This window comes from Pinus tabuliformis, chromosome 1_1 (genome assembly GCF_031772625.1).
Source record: "Pinus tabuliformis cultivar Carrire ecotype Pingquan chromosome 1_1, CPIR1, whole genome shotgun sequence".
NCBI lineage: Eukaryota > Viridiplantae > Streptophyta > Pinopsida > Pinales > Pinaceae > Pinus > Pinus tabuliformis.
Genome location: NC_142297.1, coordinates 216,963,068 through 216,984,007, shown reverse-complemented (window position 1 = coordinate 216,984,007; position 20,940 = coordinate 216,963,068).

Sequence of the window (20,940 nt, the reverse complement as noted above, 5' to 3'; positions counted from 1 at the left end):
TGGTTGGCCACAACTGATGCATTTATAAGTTGCAGATCTGGTTCAATGACAATTTCTAATGGTTATGAAACAAAACAGTTAACTCTTTATCCTCACGCTACGCCAGTAGTTAATAATGAAGATTCTATATGGATGGATTATGATGATAATGCTGTTCAGCCGATTCTAACTATAGGACAAGCTTTAACTCTTAAAGACAATACAGAAGATGAAATAATCAATAATTTTATTTGTGAACCTTCTTCTGTTATTGCTGAAACACACAATCAATTGACTGCAATTTTTGAAACTGATATACAAGAAAAGATTGAACCTGAAGATTCATCTCAAACTTTAAACACGATCCCATCTAAGAGCGTAACAGTTGAAATTGAACCCGGTAAGACATTAAACATAAATCCTGATTTAACAGACACTGAAACAGAGCAGCTAATGAAGTTATTACACAAATATAAGGAGGCATTTGCCTGGGATTACACGGACATGAAAGGTATTTCTTCTGAATTATGTACTCATAGAATTTACATTAAAGAAGGATGCCGACCTGTTTGTCAACCCCAAAGACGGATGAATCCTAATTTACGAGAAATTGTTAAAGAAGAACTTCAAAAATTGCTTAATGCAGGGTTTATATACCCCATATCTGACAGTGAATGGGTTTCCCCGTTAGTAATTGTTCCTAAGAAAAACGGGAAATGGAGGGTATGTGTTGACTATAGAGCTTTAAACAAAGCTACCCAAAAGGATCACTTTCCCTTACCGTTCATTGATCAGGTGTTGGACAGTCTTGCAGGGAAGAAATTCTTCTCTTTTCTAGATGGATTCAGTGGTTATAATCAGATAAAAATTGCACCCCAGGATCAAGACAAGACCACTTTCACCAGTCCTTGGGGAACTTTCGCCTATAGAGTTCTCCCATTTGGATTATGCAATGCACCAGCAACCTTTCAAAGAGCTGTTATAGGAATTTTCTCAGATATGCTGAATGACTGTATGGAAATATTTATGGATGATTTTACCCCCTATGGTGTGTCTTTTGAAGAGGGATTACAAAACCTTGAGAAAGTACTAGAAAGATGTATTCAAGCTCACCTTTCCTTAAGTACCGAAAAATGTCACATGATGATGAGTGAGGGAATAGTGCTTGGACATTTTATTTCATCTCTAGGTATTCAGGTAGATCCATCTAAAATATTAGTCATTCAGAATCTTTCTGTTCCTAAAACTCAAACTGATGTGAGAAGTTTTTTAGGACATGCTGGTTATTATAGGAGATTTATTAAAGATTTCTCTAAAATAGCTTCTCCATTGTTTGTATTGCTTATGAAAAATGCTGAATTCAAGTGGACTAATTCTTGTCAAAAAGCTTTTGAAGAACTGAAGCATCAGCTGTCTACTGCTCCTATTTTGAGGGGGCCTGACTGGAATCTTCCATTTCACATATCCTCTGATGCTTCAGACAGTGCTATTGGAGCAGTCCTGGGACAAGAGGAAAATCATCTTCCTTATGCTATATACTTTATCAGTAAGAACATGACCTCTGCTGAGCTTAACTATACAGTTACCGAGAAAGAGTTCCTTGCAGTAATCTATGCCATTAATAAATTCAGACACTATATTACTGGTTATCCTACGTTTGTGCACACTGATCATTCAGCTATTAAATACTTAATGAACAAATCTGTTACAAATGCTAGAGTTACCAGATGGCTATTACTATTGCAGGAATTTGATATTACAATTATAGATCGGCCTGGTAAAGAAAATGTGGTGGCTGATTTTCTTTCACGGTTAAAAACTGATAATGATATTCCAGTGGATGATAGTTTTCCTGACGAATATTTGTTTGCAGTTTCTGCTCATTCTCCATGGTATGCAGATATTGCTAACTACTTGGTTGCAGGAAAACTACCAGCACACCTGTCATATAGGGAAAAGAGAAGAATTGTTCAACAAAGTGCCAGGTATAGCTGGATCAGCGGATGTCTCTTCTATACTGGGCTTGATCAGGAGATTCGAAGATGCATTAGAGAAGATGAAGTGTATGACATACTGAAAGCTTGTCATGATGGCCCTTGTGGAGGCCATTTTGCTGATAAAAGAACAGCGCATAAAATTCTGAGGATGGGCTACTATTGGCCCTCACTATTCAAGGATGCAAAGAAGTATGTAAGGGCTTGTGATAGCTGCCAGAGAATGGGTCAACCCAATCATAGAGACCAAATGCCACTAAACCCCCAGGTAGTTTCTGAACCATTTGAAAGATGGGCCTTGGACTTCATAGGACCCATTAACCCTCCATCCAATCAAAGAACCTATATATTAGTCTGCACAGACTATATGACTAAGTGGGTGGAAGCCAAAGCACTTATTAGAGCCAATGAAGAGGCTGTTTTGTCCTTCTTGTTTGAAGATATTTTCACTAGATTTGGAATCCCCAGAGAGCTAGTTACTGATGGAGGACCTCCATTCAATTCTCATGGTTTCAAATCTACTCTTCACAAATATCATATTCAACATAGAATGACCACACCATACCACCCCCAGGCCAATGGGCAGGTGGAAAGCACAAACAAAGTTTTAGAAGCCATTCTAACTAAAACAGTAAAGGACAACCGAAAGGATTGGTCCCAAAGGCTCCCTGAGGCATTATGGGCTTACAGGACTACTTGGAGAAACACTACCGGTTTTTCTCCCTATGAATTGGTTTACGGTAAAAATGCTATTTTTCCTGTGGAATTTGAAATTAAAACTTTAAAGACTGCCTTAGCTGTTAATCTTGATTTGAATGATGTGCAGACAGCTAGATTGCAGCAACTTTTGGAGTTGGATGAAAAGAGATTGGATGCCATTCACCAAACAAACATGATTCAGCAACAAAGGATGAAATGGCATGACAAAATTATCAAACACAAGCAGTTCCAAAAAGGTAATTGGGCCTTGCTGTATGATTCTCGGTTTGAAAATTTTCAGGGAAAGCTACGTACACGTTGGCTTGGACCGTATGAAGTAGAAGATGTCTTTCCAAACGGAACGGTAAGACTTGTAACAATTGATGATGCTAAAACACCTCTACTAGTCAATGGCCATAGGCTCCGTTTATACGAGCGCCCTGTTTCTAAAGAAGATTTCAAGACTGCTTGCATGACTGATATTCATTATCTTTTTCCAGGGGAGTCTTCTGCTCCTCACATCACTTAATTTTCTGCACTATATTTTTAGTAGTAGATTAAATTTAGCACTAATAATCCCTGTCAAGGATTGGCATGTTACAATTGAATTTTGCAGATTCTGGAAAGGCAATAAGGAGGACAGATTCATCATGAGAAGATCTGAAGCTTTAAATCAAGAAGCTTCCGCCCATCATTTTATCCTTTTCCCTAAAGTAATATCCCTCCATTACTTCTATCATTCCCACCACTCCCGAAATATCTTCCTTCAGTCTGTGTTACCCATCCCTTACTGCTGAAATAAACCCTTATCATTCACAGACCTAAGTCAGTTATCACAATTTTCTGATTTTTCCCGTTGCTGAAACACCCGTTTCAGCAACGTAACACCAATTTTTCCCGTTGCTGAAACACCTGTTTCAGCAACGTAACACCAACTTTTTCCGTTGCTGAAATACCTGTTTCAGCAACATATCATTGATTCTACCCATTGCTGAAACACCTGTTTCAGCAATACATTATCAATCTCCTCCGATTGATGAAACACCTGCTTCAGCAATGTATCGTTCATTTGTCAATTGCTCACACATCAGTCTCAGCAACTTGTTATTATCAAAGCAGCATCTCTCTTTGACAACATATAAGCTTTCTGGTCCTTCACGATCATACTACAGATCCTTTTGGTGAAAATTATTTGCAATATACCAGAATCAATTACACAGACCCTTCTATGATCACTCAAGGCTATTGCAACCGACACTTCGAATTATTAATTAAAGGTAAAGTATAAGGTATATGGTTTTAATGTAATTCGGTTAAATCATATTAAAAGAGAGGATTTCATTTCATAATGATTGCATATCTCCCCACGTCCAATCATTATTATACCATACGTAGGGGGGGGGAATTCCAAAAATGGAATGATTATTTCGCATGCACCAACCTGCCGCCTGTTATCATATCCATTTTTGCCGTCATTTAGACTACGCAGCCATTGTTGCAACAACTAAGTCTGATCAGGGTCTGAGAATACTGAATTGTGCCTCTGCGGAAAAACTCAGAGCTTTAGCCATGGGAAAGGCGGCCATTAGAAATGAGCCCGGCTCCATAAGTCTTCTACAGCTCTTTCCTGAAGCATATCAGATCTTCCAACAAGCAGGGTGGACAGCATATTTTGAAAGGTTGGGAGATTTTAACGCAGAAGAAGTATTAGAATTCGCACAGAACTTTGAAGGCAATTTCTCAGTGGTCCGAGGGGTTCGCATTTCAGTGACAGAGGATGACATAGTTCAGGTATCAGGGTTGCCAGCTGAGGGCATTCGCTGGTTTAGCAGGAAGACGGTCGTTCTTAACGCGCAGCAAGACTTTTTGCGCCCGGACGAGCAAGTGGAACCTAGAGGCCGCGGGGTCAGTCTGCATTCACTTCCTCAACCATGGCCATCAGTGGCAGAATTCGTCAAACACTACCTCACATGCGAAGGGCGTTATCAGGTAGTGTACAACCATGACTTTGTTCTGCTGAATCATTTGAGGAATGGAAGATTGGTTAATATCCCTTATTATCTGCTTGGTTGTATTAAAAACATGTCGTATTATTGTAAGCAAGCCAAATCTCCAATGACATCCCTTACCCATCACCGCTTATGCCAGCTGCTAATACAGAGGGGTTTTGCTCAGCAAAATCCCCCTCTGCAGGCCCTACCTGAAATCCCTCTGCAGGCCCTACCTGAAATTCCTTCGCAGGCCCCACCTGAAGTCCCTTTGCAAACCCCACCCGAAATTCCTCAGCAAGAGAAAACGTCCCAATTGTCTGAAAATCCTCATAAAGAACAACAGGAGGAAACCCTGAATTCTCCCGTCAACCCAACCCCGAGCTCGCCTCAGTTAGCAGAGCTAACACCCTCTACTATTCCTGTCCCTAGTGACGATTCTCCAACACCCCCTTCTTCACCCATTAAGAAAAAAAGGAAAACCCCAGCAGTCACAAGTTCTAGACCACGGACAAGGTCCACATCCAAAATTCCTACCTCTCCACAAAACCCTGTCCTGAAGAAAAAGCACTCCCGTTCAAGAAAAAGGAAAGGCAGCGATTTTGCTGCCTTCCTACCAAAAAGAAAAAGGACAAAGACTGTTGAGGCTGAATCTACCTCCATTTTCCCTAACCCTGCCACTATTGCATTGAAACCCTTATCCCCATCCCGAACTCCCCAGCCGGCCTCGTCCGAAGACACTGTCACACAAAAATCAGTGCCTCGGGATAATACGACATTGGTTATGGATCAAGGAGTGACTGCTCCACAAGAACCAGTCACTCGCCCAGTGAATGTAACACAAGAACCAGTCACTGAGGAAGAAGAATACACCAAGCAGGTCGATAATGGGAAAAGCCCAGTGACTGTTCCACAAGAACCAGTCACTGAGGCAGAAGAATTTACAGAGCAGGTTGTTAGTGAAGAATGTCCAGTGACTGTCCCACAAGAACCAGTCACTGAGGCAGAAGAATTTACAGAGCAGATCAATACTGAAGAGTGCCCAGTGACTGTCCCACAAGAACCAGTCACTGAGGCACAGGAACACAACAAGCAAGATGATAGTGGGAAATGCCCAGAAACTGAAATGCCAGAACTAGAGACTGAAATACCAGAACTGGAGATGGAAATACCAGAACTCGAGATTGAAATATCAGAATTGGAGATTGAAACACAGGGATCCATTCCTAACCCGGTGGATGAAACACAAGAACCACCCACTGTGGTACTAGAACTGGAGACCGAAACACGGGAATCCATCCCTAACCCGGTGGATGAAACACAAGAACCACCCACTGTGGTACCAGCATTAGTCACTGAGAAGCAAGAATTCATGACTGGTCCGATAGAGGAAATACAAGCACCACTCACCGTGGTTTCAGAACTAGTTGCTGAGGAACAAGGATTTATTCCTGATAGAGCACGAGGACCATTTACTGTGGTATCAGAATTAGTTACTGGTGAACAAGAATCCATTCCTGGCACGATGGATGAAACACAAGAGGCACCCATTGTGGTGCAACAACCAGCTACCACTGTGCATCAGCAAAATATTTCAGCAGAAACAACTAGCATACAAGGCCCACATACGATGGCATCTCTACTGCAGGAAAATGAGTTCCTGAAGTCTGAAATACAAGCTTACAAAGCTGAGTTAGCCATGGCTCGAGAGGCTTTTGAAAACGAACTCAATCTCCATACATTAGCACAAGTAGCCTCAATGCAAAACAAGGAGACATGCATAGAATATATGTGCAAAGAGTGTGGCATCATTTATCAGAATGCAGGCTATAAAGTAGTTGAAATTTCACTCCCTGAGACAATTATGACAGAGGGAACACAAGAGGAATGCCCCACTGCTCCACAAGAACCAGTAGGACCTTCTATGATGCAAGAAGAAGAAGAAGAAATCGAACAAGAGATATCTCATCCTTTGGGGACTGATGCAGTTATCTCGGCAAAAGAAACACTGCCAGAGCACACCACTATTGATTCAGATATTCCAGCAGAAGAAACATTGCCAGAGCACATGACTATTGATTCAGATATTCCAGTTGAGGAAACATCGCCAGAGCATACTACTATTGATACAGCTGTTTCGGCAGAAGAGACACTGCCTCAGCACACTACTGGTGCAAGTATCCCGACAGAAGAAATAATGCCCCAATGCATTTCCTCTGAGGCAGCCATACAGACAGAGGGAATAGTGCCCAAACCTACTACTTCTGTTAAAAAGACACAGACTCGGCCATGGGACCCATTGGAACAATTCAACAGATGGAAGAAGGAACATGCTGAGAAACAGGATATAGTATTACAACAGCATAAGTTGCAATGGCAAAACTTTGTATACACTAACTGGGAGAACTTGGAGCAATTACTGCAAGAGCACAGGGAATATAAGAAGGAAGCCAGACAGTCTAAGGAACGGATAGCCCTGATGTTTTCATTGGTGCGGAAGTTGATGGTTACACGGAAACCTTCTGTAAACTACGCTCTTTTTCTTGCTGAACGACTAGCTTACTTTCAAATTAAATCAATAACACATGGTAGACCACATGAAGTACTGACTTCAGAAAAATTTGTTGAGACCTTCAAGGAGGCCCCTGAAAGCGACCAGCATCTGCTGTGCGAACTCTACCTTCATAATGAAGCCATGCCTGAAGAAAGAAGAATTAATCTTATTCCAATTGCAGGTGATATACAAATTAGGGCATTTGCTTCATTTTTGTCTAATCAGCTCACTTGGCAGACTGCGTTCAATACAAGCAGTCATAATGAGGAGAATAAACTCCTGTGGATTAGGCCAGAGCCGGTAAGCCCAGCCATGTTCATAGCACAGTACTATGAATTCTTGCAGAAGCCAGGTATGAGCGAGCACATAGAGCAATTACAGGCTTCAATCCTTTTTAATTGTCAAGAGCATATTCGAATGAAGGGTCCTGCTGCACTGAAGGCCAATGATCTCTTTTGGCAGCAATCAGATAAGGAAAGACAAGATTATCATCCTTTTAACCCTCTCAATTTTCACGCTGCATTGTATAGAGTCCCTAAGTATATCGATTGCATTCAGCATTGTGGAGTCAACTGGATTGGGTATCATTTCCGTTTTCCAATCTTATGGCTGCCTTCAGAGAAATATCAAAATCATTACCTGTTGACTGACGAAGAGGAAGCCTCGGCATGGCAACGGTTGCAGACCAACAGCGGATTCCGAGCTCCTACAGACGCCACTTTCTCCAGCTACCGCCTGAGTAATTTGCATTGCCAGTCCCAGTACTCAGACTCTGATTCAGACGAAGGGGTTGCCTGAGGACATGCAACATTTTTAGCTGGGGGGGATGTTAGGACTCCAATATGTACCATTTTGTTATATACTTTGATATCATTTTACTCTCAAAACCATAAGCTCCAATGTCTTTTTCATTCACTATATCCTAAGGTATATGGAAACCTTCTCTTTATTATATGATTAATCTGTCTTACATTTAATTCCATAATACTCTTATATTTTATCAATTATTGAAGTGCATTGTTGCTAACATAAGTTGAAGATCGCAGATAAAGTTATATGCCTTGATGAGAACGAGCGGCTGTAGCTGAAACAGCTGACTGAGTTGCGGGAACAGCCGACTACGTTGCTGAAACAGCTGGTCCTGTTGCTGAAACAGCTGGTCCCGTTGCTGAAACAGCTGGTCCCGTTGCTGGTCCCGTTGCTGAAACAGCTGGTCCCGATGCTGAAACAGTTAACTCAGCTGCTGAAACAGCCGACAAAGCACGCAAATTCCGTTATGCGTAATTTGCGATTCTGAAGAACTTTTTGTGGATAATAGCAGCAGGCCGAAGATACGGTTACCTGAATTATTGTAAAGATAGCATGACTGTTGTCTCGGATGTAACAGTATCTCAGACTCTGATTCAGACGAAGGGGTTGCCTGAGGACATGCAACATTTTTAGCTGGGGGGGATGTTAGGACTCCAATATGTACCATTTTGTTATATACTTTGATATCATTTTACTCTCAAAACCATAAGCTCCAATGTCTTTTTCATTCACTATATCCTAAGGTATATGGAAACCTTCTCTTTATTATATGATTAATCTGTCTTACATTTAATTCCATAATACTCTTATATTTTATCAATTATTGAAGTGCATTGTTGCTAACATAAGTTGAAGATCGCAGATAAAGTTATATGCCTTGATGAGAACGAGCGGCTGTAGCTGAAACAGCTGACTGAGTTGCGGGAACAGCCGACTACGTTGCTGAAACAGCTGGTCCTGTTGCTGAAACAGCTGGTCCCGTTGCTGAAACAGCTGGTCCCGTTGCTGGTCCCGTTGCTGAAACAGCTGGTCCCGATGCTGAAACAGTTAACTCAGCTGCTGAAACAGCCGACAAAGCACGCAAATTCCGTTATGCGTAATTTGCGATTCTGAAGAACTTTTTGTGGATAATAGCAGCAGGCCGAAGATACGGTTACCTGAATTATTGTAAAGATAGCATGACTGTTGTCTCGGATGTAACAGTATCTCTTTTTTAAAGAAGAACAGAATAGTCTTGCTTTGAACAGAATCGAGATATCCGCTCTTGTGTAAAATTGTAAATGATGTCTCCTCTTTAAAAAGAGGAGACATCATCATTAGAGGGGATCGAACTGTAATTTTGAGAACAACATTGTGTGAGACAGGAGCTAGTCTCCTCTTTTGTATGTACCAGTTTCTTGATAGATGAATAAAGACCTGTTTTGAGCATTCTAGTCTAATTCTTTCTCTTGGGGAATCTTGTGAGAAGGAAAGGGCCCGCCTTCCTCACAAGATTCACCCCTTTATTCCTGTAGTTGTTTATTTCTTATGTATTTGCATTGTATTCAAGTTCTGTTGCTGAAACACTAGTTACATGGTTTGTGATACTCTGTTTCTTAGCGCTACATGTATTGATTGCACGAGTGGATGATGAGAGCATGTGCTGAAGATCCCTGTACAGAGGGATAGGGTCTTGCTCCATTGATTGCTTTCTTTTACTTGCAGTGTGATTAGAACAGAGAGGCCAAGTGCTGAAGATTCCTGTTCCTGGGAATAGGGTCTTGACCTCTTAAGGTTACCTCTTTTTGCAGTGTGATTAGTGCCAGGCAGCAGGTGCTGAAGCTCCCACCAAGGAATAGGGTCCTGTTCCTGCTATAGTTGAATGATTTCTTTTCTTATACATTTATTTCCCTTTTGCTGTAACAGAGAAATCGTGTCTGCTATAAGTTAATTGACTTCAGCTTTAATTAAGTAGACTGTGAATTGATAGATTGCTGAATTTAACAATTGTGTGTGACTTTCTTTTACTACAACATTGAAATGCTTTTGAAATTGAGCATATCCAGTGCGCTATTACCTTTGGAATAAAAAGACCTTCTCGGGTTGACAATTTATGTGGAGCTCGAATTGTGAAAACAATTAGAGCGACCAACACCCTCCAGAAATTGCGCAATCCTCCCTGACAACCTGCTAGGCTCCAGGATTGCGCAATCTTGCCAGCCAACCCTCCCAACAGGATTTGCACAAATTTTCCCAGTAGCAAGCTGTTCAGCCCAGGATTTGCACAAAGCTGGGCAGCAATCGATTGCTTAGCTCAAAAATTGCACAAATCTCCTGAGCAGCCAGCCCAACTCCCAGCTAGAAATGCACATTTTCCAGCAGTCAAGAAATCTCTTGCATGTGCAGCTGAGTTGACTGGTTCCCTCCGGGACTGAGAAAAACAGACTTGCATGCAGGGGTTGTTTCTCCCAAGGCAACATGCAAAGGAATCCATTATTTCAAGGATCTATGTTTAGCAGTAGGAGGTTACATGCAAGGATAAATTCAGAAACCTCCCACCAAGTGTCGCTTCCCCTAGATTTGTGGCATGCGCGTCACAACCTTGATGTTATCAAAACTCATCAACCAGATGTTGCAAAGATCATTCCTCACATCAACCTTGTAGCTCTAACATCCCACGTCAAATCTAGGAGCAGTTGGCACATTCAACTCCACTGTTTTGGGGTAAGCCCGCTTCCCATGCCTTGCGCTCCATTTCTGTCGCTTTTTGGGTTTTTGCTCGTATGAGTATTGTTTGCTTGATTTCTATGAATGCTTGTTGTCGTTTAAATGTATACTAGCTTGTTCTAGCTATGTTTCATTTTTCGTTGCTATCCCACTGTTGTCGCGTTCATGAAACTGTTTTGCACAGACATTCGCTCAACCAATGAACTGCCAGACCCACATGCATGTTGATTTGTTTGTCGAATCTTTCATTCATGTTTTGCATGCACTGTTAATCACTTCTGCTATCACTTAGTGTCACCATGCATTCATTGACTTACTTGATTTCAGTTGCTCGTCGATGAGTCGGTCCAACCTTGGCCCAGGCTCTCCCTTCACCAAGGCTACATTGAGCAATCTGGAAAAGGAAGGCTCACCTTCCTCTCCATATTTGCGCATTCCTACCCAACACTAGACTCCAGGACTACTTTGCGCATTTCTGGAGGATGGTCGTTGCTTGGCCCAAGAAATTACGCAAATTTTTCCTTGGGCTAGCGGTCCTTCTTAGCTGGAATTACGCATTGCGCAATCCCAGTATTCAGCAGCCAGACCGAATTGTGCATTGCACAGTTCCTGCAGTCAGTCAGTCTCCTAGTAGCCCGGATTGTGCCTTGTGTAGTCTTGGCAGTCGCAAGGGATTCAACAACATGCATGTCATTGAGTGCACGCATGCAATCCAAACCATTCAACACACTCACAAAGGCGAGGACAAGAAGCAAGTCCAACTGGGGTTAAACATGTGCTTCGGCAAGTTGATGTGCATGACCACCAGCACACACTTGAAGAATAGCACAGACACTATGCATCAGTGTGTTATCGGTTCAACTGTACCCAAGAAGACCATGCGCATGTTAGCAGATGAGTTGGATGAAGGGGTTGAACCAATGCACCATTTGCAACGGAGGCAAGGGTTTGCTTCAGAAAGATGTCACCATGAGGTGCATGCACACCATCACAAATGACCAAGCTTGGCATCAGCTCACCACCTTCACCATCACAAGCATGTCAAAGAGTTGGTCTCATCTTAATGGATTGAGTGTCAGTGATGTCTTGTAAGGCTTGCTCAATCCATGTTCTCTCACATGAGTACATGTGCATTGTAATGTTGAGTCATGTCAAGTGTAAGTCAAGTGTCAATGGTTGGATGTAACAGTCATAAAGTAGGTGAAGATTCATGAGGGTAGTTGAACTGTCACAAAGGGGAATGTCAAGGGTCACCCCACTCTTTTCTATAAATAGTCCCTCATAACTCATTGTAGAGGCTTTTGGTCAGGCAAGCTTCTACTAAGACTATCTTGAAGAAGGCTTGGATAGTATTGTAATGCACCTTGGCTTCTCCACTGCACGGAGCTAGTACATCTCTTTGGAGGATTAGGCAGATGTGGCTATAACATTCCACTGTTGGGGCTAGCAGGTTTACATGGTGTACTGTATGATTGTGACTTACACTTCTTTATATAATAAGAGCCAACACATTTTCATGCATATGTTGTTATTGTAGTTGGATTGTTCGGGTTGCCTTAATGATATATGTTGTTTAACTTACGTACTTGTGTATGAACTGATTTATATGCAATTATATGAATCTTGTTGTTAATGTGTCGCATATGTTGTTACTGTTGTCATCATCCATGTCGACTTCTTTTCCGGACATCAGATAGGCGTTTCTCATGAACCTAGCTATATCAACCTTCACACTCATCTCGTACTGATCCATGAGTGTTGTTCGTGTTATCTTACCTTGTATGATGTGACTGCCGCATCTGAGTGGACTGCTCCGCCGGAAGTTGTGCATGTCCTTTGTGTGGTGTGTTCCTAGTCGAGTTGGGACTGATCCCTTTCAACCTAGAAATCACCTTCTTCCTCTCCCTTCAAAGTGTTGGAACCTCTCTACACCTTCCTTGACTCACTACATCAGTCACATCCTTGCTACTGACAGAGTTATCTTACTTGCCTCTGTGCGACATCGTGGTCAAGGCATTACCTTACAACCCACTGCTAGGACTCCTACACCAAACGGTCTGAGGTCTAATTGGGACTTCTTACTAGGGAGATCCCCTTGACATGTTGGCGAGTCCAACATCGTCAACATTTCTGGCACTAGAAAGAGGGCTTGATGAAAATTAGTGTCCTCTCATATAGTTTTGTACCTCTGCATATCTTTCATGGAGTCTTGCATTGTTCTCCCCCCAAGGTGTTTTTCGAATCGTGAAGATGTCTCCATCTCGGGGAAGCTTTTCAATCTCTTGTCCACCCAAACATATGATGGTGAAGGAAAAGTGGCTTGGCCTAAGCACTTACATAACTTTCTTTCCATGATTCATGAGGAAGATGAGTTTACTAACGAATAGGCTGGTTTTCTGCTTGCATTCACACTTCACGAATATCCATTTCGTTGGGTGCTCAGCCTACAAACTAATACCATGCACTCATTTGAGCATTTCTATGATCTTATTGAAGACACATTCTATCATTTTGATCCAGACCATATTGACCAGAAACTGCTACAGCAACGGAGGGCTCCGCATGAATCTGTTATTGATTTTTGGTAACCCTTCTGTGACTTACAGTTTCAAGCTTCAAGGAGCCAGATGAAATTTTCTTATCTCTAGGACGAGTTCGAGTACTGCCTTAAAAAATCTGTCCGTCCCAAGAGAAAGCTTGAGATCAAGCCTCGCTCAACATTCTTCGTTGATGGAACTGCGCAATCTCGTGTGGGAGCGGACACTGTCTCAATTGATTATCCACCTCCCTCTCATTCAACAACTCCACCATTTTTAGTGATGCTGAGGATCATGCTTTTACACCTGTTCAACCTTCACACTCTCCCAACATCACTCCACTCAATTTTCGTGCAGATTTCGTTGTGAGTCCTTCGAGTTCTCATATGCATTATTTTTTTCAACCTCTGTCTTTGCACCCGCGTGTTCCTCCGGATGATGTTGTCTTGTGTTCGTCCATTCTGGACTCTTCACTTGTTGTGAACGAGGAACAACCCACTGACGGAGTTAGTGTTGCAAAAGCAACATGCACTGTCGTTCATGAAGAGTATGAGTGGGAGTTTGAGCATCAACACTCAGTGAAGGATGACTCCCTTCCATCCAAGCCCCCTCTGTTCTTTCCTAACATCATTGGTGAACCTTCCATCCATGATTTTGCATGTGTCTCTTCATCCGCAGATGCATCCATTGTTGATATTTTGGAAGACACACCGTATGTTAGCCCATCATCCAAAAAAGGAGAGGACCAATCATTCATTGAAAATCCGCTTGATTTTTCATCTGCTCTTTCTGGAAATGCAGAGGGTGAACATCCTTCCTTCTCATCTACCCCTCTGTGTGATTCATCAAATAATGAGGATGTCAACCAAATTCCTGAATTTTCTGATCTTGGTTGTCGTGATCTCTTCACCTCGTCATCTGATCAAGATGTTGATTCACTCATTGTTAATCTGTCTAAGCCACTGGTCTATGAAGATCCATCTGTCAATGAAGTCAAAACCCCATAGACCGTCAAGGCACTTCAGCCCAAGCTAATGGTTATGTCAGGCCCTCGCTGTCCTAAGGTTGGTTTAACTTCCGATCAGGAAATCGTTCAAACACTCAAGACTCCTCATCACTTATTTGTATGCACTCAAGATCAATCTAACACTCAAATTTTACTTCCTCCACTCGAACTACACAATCCCATTACTTATGCATTGGAGGAGTCTTACATTTCAAGCACTCGTGTGTGACGCAAGTTATATTTGTTTCTTTTGTTTTCTTGCATGTCATAGTCAAGAGTGTGCTTTTGCTTCAAAGTTTCACGTAGTGTCACACAACACCACAATAAGTCCACGAACTACCCGTCATGCACATGCACTCACTTATGTCCCGTGGGCATTTTGAAACACGAAGTGTGGTTGTCTTCATTGTTATATCTTTCTTGTTTGTTGGTCCGCACAACTGGGTTACTCGCAGACCAAGCCTTCACCAACATGGGTCTACCAATGCACCAGTGGCTGCATTGGAAATATCACTTCACGTGATCAGGCCCATGCACCGTTAGTGTAGGAGTAGGAGTAGTGTTTGCTTTCAGTTGTTTGCTTGCATGCTTGTTTGCTTACATGCTTTTTTTCTTGTTTTTTTACTTGCTTCGCTTTCGTTTTTGCTTCTCCTCTTGCCTTGCTTTGTTGAATTATTAGTTCATTCGCTCGTTTCGTCCATAGGTTAGTTTGCATGAAACCATGTGTGGCTCATGAAATGAGCAGGGTAAAGTACAATAGGGCTTGTACACCTATGACTACATGGTTATCTGTCATATTGCGTCTGTATGATGAGATTGTTACTCTTAGTCCATGATACATCAAAGGAAAATATGTACTGTTCAAAGTGAACCTTGGTGAAAACACAACGCTTGCACGCTAACTAGTGTCACCTTCTCTAGTCAGTTGTTTTTGGGTTAAATGTTGTCAGCTCAGTCAAGTAGAGCAAGGTGAGGGGGAAAACCTTAACAGGCACGTCAGAGATATAATAAACTACTTCTCTGCTAAAACAACCTCTTTTGCTCTCAATAATATGGGATCCCTCTTCCACCTTTGAAATGAATAAGTGCTATTCACAGTGAAAAGTGAAAAAAATGAAAAGTCAAAAAATTCAAAATGAAAGATGAATAAGGTGAAAGAAGAGAAAGGCTTCCTGCGCAGGGAGGTGATGCAAGTAACTCTGCGGGGTACTAACCAGGCTCGTTGGCAGTGGAGCCATGCTTGTGTTTCTATGTGACTCCACCGGGGTACTATCCAGGCCTGTTGGCAATGGAGCAACACTAGAGATGAAACTGAGACTCTGATGACTATACTGTGTGTGCACTTATATATCCCTCAACCCCAATGGAAACAACTGTGTTTCCTTGGCTTGGAATGTGTGTCAATCGACAAAGATTCTGGCATATGTTGCATCTTACAATCAAGCTAGTGTGAAGCCAGGACGAGCTGAGAGCTAAACAATACTTCCGGAGGTGTTAGACTTGATTTTCATGAACAAGGTCCATTCAGAGAGCTAGAGTTCTACCAGTGTGTTTCCAAGTGTTGTAGCGGCTATAATCACCCTCCAAAATTTTTCCTTAGCCTGTTTTGGACGTTCCCTACCAACCTTCACAGCAACTTGCCTTGCTTCGTCAAGTCTTCAAGTTTTAGTGTCTTTCTTGCTCAAAGGCAGCCTGTTGATCACAGATTGATCTTTTCCCTTCACAGGCAGCTCACCCGGACTTGGTCCAACTGCAGGCTGAGAAACTTCCCCTTGAAAATTGCGCATTTCTGGAGGGCAACTAGCCTTCCCTCTAGAAATTTCACAATCCTCTCTAACAACCTACTGGGCTCCAAGATTGCGCAATCCTGCTAGCCAACCTTCCCAGTAGGATTTGCACAAATTTTCCTAGCAGCAGGCTGTTCAGCCTAGGATTTGCACAAATCTTGGTAGCAGTCAGTTTCTCAACCCAGAAATTGCACAAATATCCTAGGCATCCATCCCAGCTCCCAGCCAGAAATACACATTTTTCTCTAGTAGTCAAGTAGTCTCTTGCATGTGCAACTGAGTTGATCGGTTCCCTCTGGGATAGAGAAAAATAGACTTGCATGCATGGGATGTTTCTCCCAAGGCAGCATGCAAAGGCATCCCTTATTTCAGGGATCTATGTTTAGCAGTAGGAGGTTACATGCAAGGAGAAATTCAGAAACCTCCCACCAAGTGTCGCTTCCCCTAGATTTGTGGCATGCACGTCACAACCTCGATGTTATAAAAACTCATCAATCGAACGCTGCAGAGCTCATTCCTCACATCAACCTTGTAGCTCTGACATCCCACCTAACATCTAGGAGAAGTCGACACATTCAGCTCAGATGTTTTGGGGTAAGCCCGCTTCCCATGCCTTGCATTACATTTTTGTCGCTTTTTTGGTTTTTGCCTGTATGAGTATTGTTTTCTCGATTTCTTTGAACTCTTGTTGTCATTTACATGTATACTATATTTTTCTATCTCTGTTTCATTTTTTCATTGCTAGCTCACTGTTGTCGCATGCATGAAACTATTTTGCATGAACATTCGCCCAACCAGCAAATTGCCTCAGCCACATGCATGTTGATCTTTTTGTCGAATCTTTCATTCATATTTTTCATGCGTTGTTAATTACTTTTGCTATCAATTAGTGTTGCCATGTATTCATTGACTTACTTGCTTCCGTTTCCCGTCGATGAGTCGGGCCAACCTTAGCCCGGGCTCTGCCTTCACCAAGGCTGCATTGCGCAAATGGAAAAGGAAGGCTCACCTTACTCTCTATATTTGCGCATTCCTTCCCAGCACTAGACTCCAGGACTGTTTTGCGCATATCTGGAGGACAGTGGCTACTTGGCCCAAGAAATTACTCAAATCTATCCCTTGGCCAACAGTCCTTCCTAGCTGGAATTGCACATTGTGCAATCCCAGCAGTCAGCAACTAGACTAGACTATCCATTGTGCAAATCCTGTAGTCAGTCAATCTCCCAACAGCCCAGACTGTGCCTTGTGCAGTCTTGGCAATCGGTCTCCTAACCTCCGAGCCCAAATTGCACACCTTCATGATCATTCACCTAGGTATGTTGCAAGTCAGTTCTCATGTTCATTTTGGTTTTTGACTGCCATATTTCTTGTTATGAGTGTTGCCATGTCTCTACGTATCGCAAATGTTCATCTGCCTCTTAGCAGTACATGTACAATGGTTTCTAGGAGAGAAGAGACAAAGACACCGTTTAGAGCACGCTTGGGGATGCAGTCAATCAAGTGTCCACGGACTTGCCTACCCACGAAGACATCAAGTTGTTCGTAGACAAGAAAATCAATATATGACAGTAGAAACATCACAATGAGAAACATCATGAACAACAACTAAATACATCATACCAAATGCAATGAATGCAAGAGAAGGGTTGTTGACAACACAGAGGCAGAACTAGGTTGTAAGCTTAAGGAGATCCATTGATGATGAAAACAAATTTGGAGATTCCGGCTATGAATCGATGACACGACATGAAGATCGCACGAAGGCAGAAGATGGAGCAAAGAAGGAGTTGCATGTGCTGAAGTAGAAACTCAGGAAGAACATGAAGCTGCATAGAAAAATGAATGAGTTGCAGTAGGAACAGGAACAACAGTGGGCGTAACATGCACTCACGAATAAAACTGCACCCGTACAAGTTAAGGATCCATCCCAACAACTGATACAGAGCAGACATGGTGGGCAGTGTTGTTGATCTCATGCAAGGGATTCAATAACATGCATGTTGTTGAGCACACGCATGCAATCCAACCCATTCAACACACTCACCAAGGCGAAGACAAGAAGCAAGTCAAACTGGGATTGAACATGTGCTTCGGAAAGTTGATGTGCATGACCACCAACACACACTTGAAGAAAAACACAGACACTATGCATTAGTGCATTTCTAGTTCAACCGTACCTAAGAAGACCATGCGTATGTTAGTAGATTAGTTGGATGAAGGGGCTAAACCAATGCATCGGTTGCAACGGAGGCAAGAGTCCACTTCAGCAAGATGTCACCATGAGGTGCATGCACACCATCACAGATGACCAAGCTTGGCATCAACTCACCACCTTCACCATCACAAGAATGTCAGAGAGTTGGTCTCATCTCAGCGGACTGAGTGCTAGTGACATCTTTCAAGGCTTGCTCAAGCCATGTTGTCTCACATGAGTACATGTGCATTGTAATGTTGAATCATGTCAAGTGTAAGTCAAGTGTCAATGGTTGGATGTAACATTTATAGAGTAGGTGAAGAGTCATGAAGGTAGTTGAACTGTCATAAAGGGGAATGTTAAGGGTCACCCCACCCTTGCTATAAATAGTCCCTCATAACTCATTGTAGAGGCTTTTGGTCAACCAAGCTTCTAGTAAGACTATCTTGAAGAAGGCTTGGGCAGTATTGTAATGCGCCTAGGCTTCTCTACTACATGGAGCTAGTACATCTCTTTGGAGGAGCAGGCGGATGTGGCTGTAACATTCCACTGTTGGGGCTATCATTTTTACATGGTGTATTGTATGATTGTGACTTACAATTCTTTATATAATAAGAGCCAGCACATTTTCATGCATATGTTGTTATTGTAGTTGGACTGTTCTGATTGCCTTAATGATATATGTTGTTTAACTTACGTACTTGTGCATGAACTGATTTGTATGAAATTATATGAATCTTGTTGTTAATGTATCACATATGTTGTTAATGTTGTCACCGTTCGTGTCGACTGCTCTGCCGGACATCAAAAGGACCTTTCTCATGAACCTTGCTATATCAACCGTCACACTTGTCTCAGACCGATCCATGAGTGTTGTTTGTGTTATCTTACCTTGTATGATGTGATTGTCGCATCCGAGTGGACTGCTCTGCCGGAAGATGTGCATGTCCTTTCTGTGGTGTGTTCCTAGCCGAGTTGGGACTGATCCCTTTCAACCTAGAACTCACCTTCACCTTCCTCTCCCTTCGAAGTGTTGGAACCTCTCATACACCTTCCTTGACTCACTGCATTAGTCACACCCTTTCTACTGACAGAGTTATCTTACTTGCCTCTGTACGACATCGTGGTCAAGGCATTACCTTACGACCCACTGCTGGGACTCCTACACCAAATAGTCGGAGGTCTAATTGGGACTTCTTATCGGGCAGTTCCCCTTGACATGTTGGCAGGTCTTGCACCGTCAACAAATTGATTTGAATTCAAGCTTTGGTGTATTAAAGGATGAATTCAAGTTGGAGCCATAAATTACTATAAGCTGGTGCCATAAATTACTATAAATTACAATGGCCCTCCCATGCAGGGTTGAAATTAGGATTTGTGAACATGCTGCTGACATCAAGCATGGTAGGTCTCGTGTTGTGGGGAAAAATGCCTATGCAGGATGATCCTATCCACCTAAGGTGTGATAGTGGATTAGCAACAAACATAAACAGCTATTCTAGTATTCTTCCTTTATGAATTAAGAATGAAGGGAGATGGATGGACTAACCGGTGTCTTCCGTTTGTCCCTCGATCCGGTTTCTCTTCTCTTTGAGAGCTCCCAGCTACTTGCCTTCTCGCTCGCCCAGCTTCACCAAGTTCCTGCAAGATCACAAGAGGGGAACACTACACAAAGACATAGATTCATATTCATAACTAGTTCAGGATTAGAAATAAACTAAACATACTAATGCAATCATACATCAAAGACACATCAGCATGTAGGAGAAACTCAAATAGCTTTATTGATGAAATAACAAGGTTCAAGAGGAGATACAACCAAGAGAGTTCCAATCCAGCATCTACCTCCCAGCGAATGAAATCCTTTCTTCACCTCCCTTCAAAGCATACAGCACCCAATGATTCCAATCTCAAACCAACAACAATTCTTTGCAATAACAAAATTCCAGCCCCCGGATCCCATGGAGAAGAGATCCATATATAGATGTTTGGAGAGAGGATGAGTCAGCTTGTGATCTGACTAGTGTCCTCTTTCTCTGTCAGTTCTTGCTTCCACTTGGAGACTAAGAGCCTCTTACTCATCACTTAGTCGAACTCAACAAGGCAAGTGTCATGGAGGAAGATTCTGGAAGCTTCCACAGTCTTTACACCTCGCACAAAGGACCCTGCCATTTGTCATTTCCCGCTCAACGCACCCTGGTAGTGCATCTGGGTGCGTTGCAATGCACCTAGCTAGTGTACTGGGGTGCTTTGCAACGCAGGTGGCTAGTGGAGCCACTGAAATGATCCCTGATTTGACTGTTTTTGAGCAGTTTCTGGTGGAGAACTTCTATGAATTGTTGTGGTTTGCTAGCCTTGTTCCTCTAGGGGTAGGAACAACATGTTTAGGGACTTTGGATCCCTTGGATTATGGACATTTCATGCTTATATCTGAAAGGCACAAAAATGTCTATAACATCTCGCTCCTCCGCTTTGGCAGAGCATGCAAAAAAAAACAATCATCACATCTACATTGAGGAGGCTAGGGTCATTGCGAGGATTGACCATTTTCATCATCGTAAATTTAGGGAGGCCTTAGAAATCGAAAAGAGACCTATTAATTTAAATAGAGATGATGGTTGGAGTATCAGCAGATGCTGGATTCCTACGCTTTCTTCCTAATTTTTTGTTTGTTTTTTTTTACAAT